At 44.6% G+C, this 2,287-nt stretch overlaps 1 pseudogene across 1 annotated transcript; it reads right to left on the bottom strand.

Moving 5' to 3' along the window:
* Positions 1-957: 957 nt before the first annotated feature.
* LOC311320269 lies at positions 958-1,707 on the bottom strand (annotated as a pseudogene). Its single transcript has one exon. The product of its transcript is annotated as an uncharacterized misc_RNA (transcript).
* Positions 1,708-2,287: the final 580 nt, after the last annotated feature.

The raw sequence follows: 2,287 nt of genomic DNA, 5'->3' as shown, positions 1-2,287 counted from the left end.
GTTAGCCTTTGTTAAGTGCCTGTGCCTGGTACAACCAGAGTGATAAGTTCATGTAGATCCTGTTAAAACATTGTTCTATAGGGCACTATGTTTCACTTTGTAGTCCTATTTGTTTGGTTCGATTACAGGACTATTGATGCAATAAGCTATAGAAAACTGAAAACTTTTTGTACTTTTCTATTTTATTTTTATACATAGATATAGATTCATGGAGCTGTTGTTGCATGCTCAGAAGAATACTGTTCAGACATTGTTTTGAATGTCGGTGTACTATGTTTCACTTTAAAGTCGACTTTGTTTGGTTCAATTACTATTGATGCAATAAGCTATAGAAAAACTAAGACCTTATTTATTTTTATTTTTTTTAACTTTATAGAGATTTAGACATGTTCTAGCAGTATGCTCAGCAGGATACTGTTAAAGCAGGTGCACTTTGAAATAAACAATACAAGGCAAGTCTTTCTGTGTTTCATGTATACTGTAGCATGGTGTGAGGATATCACACAGAGACTTCTTAGCATGACCAAACATGGTGCTAGCAGCTTTATAAAATAAACAATACATTTGCATAGCACAGGAGAACTTGCTGCAATGACAGTAGACGGAGACAGGTCACTAAGTGAAAAGACGGACACTTTGAAGGTGACAGAAAATCTCACATCCTAAAACACAAACCTAAACACATAAGTTAAAGGTCCCTATGCAAAAGTGATTCATTACAATTCCCTACAATAACAAATTTACCCACGATTGCCCATACAGTACCCTGAGCAAGACAATGACAGACATGCAGCACAACATGGAACACTTACTGTATACAGCGGTCGCTGCTACAAATAAAATCATTAACAACGTCAACAGCAATTATTTGACAGTTGGGGGAGGCACTGTGTGTGTGTGTGTGTGTGTGTGTGTGTGCGTGTGTGTGTGTGTAAGTGTGTGTGTGTCATCTCTGCTTTACTCGTTGTCATCGCCGAGCCTTGGGCACCCACAAGGATGCTCTTCACAGACATTGGAGACTGCAATGCCCATGTTGTGCAGAGTGCATGCTGCCACACTGAGCTTGACTACAATGTCCAGCCTGGTAGTCTGGAGATCACAAAGTCGCCTCCACTTGCACTTCAGTCTCCCGAAGGCCTGCTCGACCACCACTCTACCACAACTGATCTTTGCATTCCTCTGCAGGTCCTCCTCAGTCAGGACACCATTGTCATGCTTTGGCGTAACAATGAAGGGGTAGGTATTGGAGATATATGCAATATCTCCCAGAAGGCGATACTCTCCTAACAGCCGCACCCAGTTCTCAAAAAATGTTGAAGCCCTCAACATTCTTGAGTCATGAACTCGGCCTGGGGGCCCTGCAAAGACATCCAGGAACCGTCCTTCGTCGTCAACAATGCCCTGGAGGAGGGCCGAATAGAAAGACTTCCTGTTAAGGTAGTCACCCCCCCTGACTACTGGCCACTGGACTTTGATGTGACATCCATCAATGGCACCAATGATGTCCCCAATACCACACAGACGCCGATACACAGCGGTGTTAGCCCTCTTCTCACACTCCGTGGGTCAGGTGATGTGGGACTCTGCAAGGATACAGGTTGACTCCAATATCTCCAGGACAGCATTGTGGGCAGATCCCTGGGACACATCAAACTTGTCAGAGAGCTCCCTGAAGGAGTTCTCATTGGCCATGTACCATAAGAACATGGTCAACTTCTTCAGAAATGGAACCCTCACAGGACCGCCAGGCCTGTCATCAGTAAGGCCCAGTTGACAGTTTGAGTTAACAAATCCCATTTGGGTTATACAAATACAAAGTCCCCATTGAAAAAGTATAGTATGATGCATGTGCAGTGTGTAATGGATTTTTAACTGTTCTAGTCAAAAAGGATTTGCCAAGATTCACTCAAACAGGTCTGGTTTATTGAGAAAATATACGAGCGCAAGGACTTCAGGACAACGCACGTGAGTGGTTTATCCAAGTGAAGTGCCGCAGCCTGGTCTTGCGCCTTATATTCAAGCCTTATTGTCAGGGGCCGGAACGCGGACCCTGGACCCGTGTAGTGAGACCCCCGGACAGAACAGGCAGACAGAGGGGAGTGGTTGGCACTTGGCCGTTTAATAAATAATAAAATGGGGAGAACTGGTGCCACAACAAAATGGGGGAGGTGCAAACCAATGGGGGGTATGTATGGATGCGTGTGTGTGGTATGTACATGAGATGGGGAAACAAAGAGGGGTGTGTGGGTGCGGTGTGTGTGGTATGGGTATCAGCCGGAATGTGTTT

Source organism: Borostomias antarcticus (genome assembly GCF_949987555.1).
Source record: "Borostomias antarcticus genome assembly, chromosome: 17".
In the NCBI taxonomy this organism is placed as follows: domain Eukaryota; kingdom Metazoa; phylum Chordata; class Actinopteri; order Stomiiformes; family Stomiidae; genus Borostomias; species Borostomias antarcticus.
Note: the sequence above shows the minus strand (reverse complement) of the source record. Positions and strands in the feature narration are given on the sequence as shown.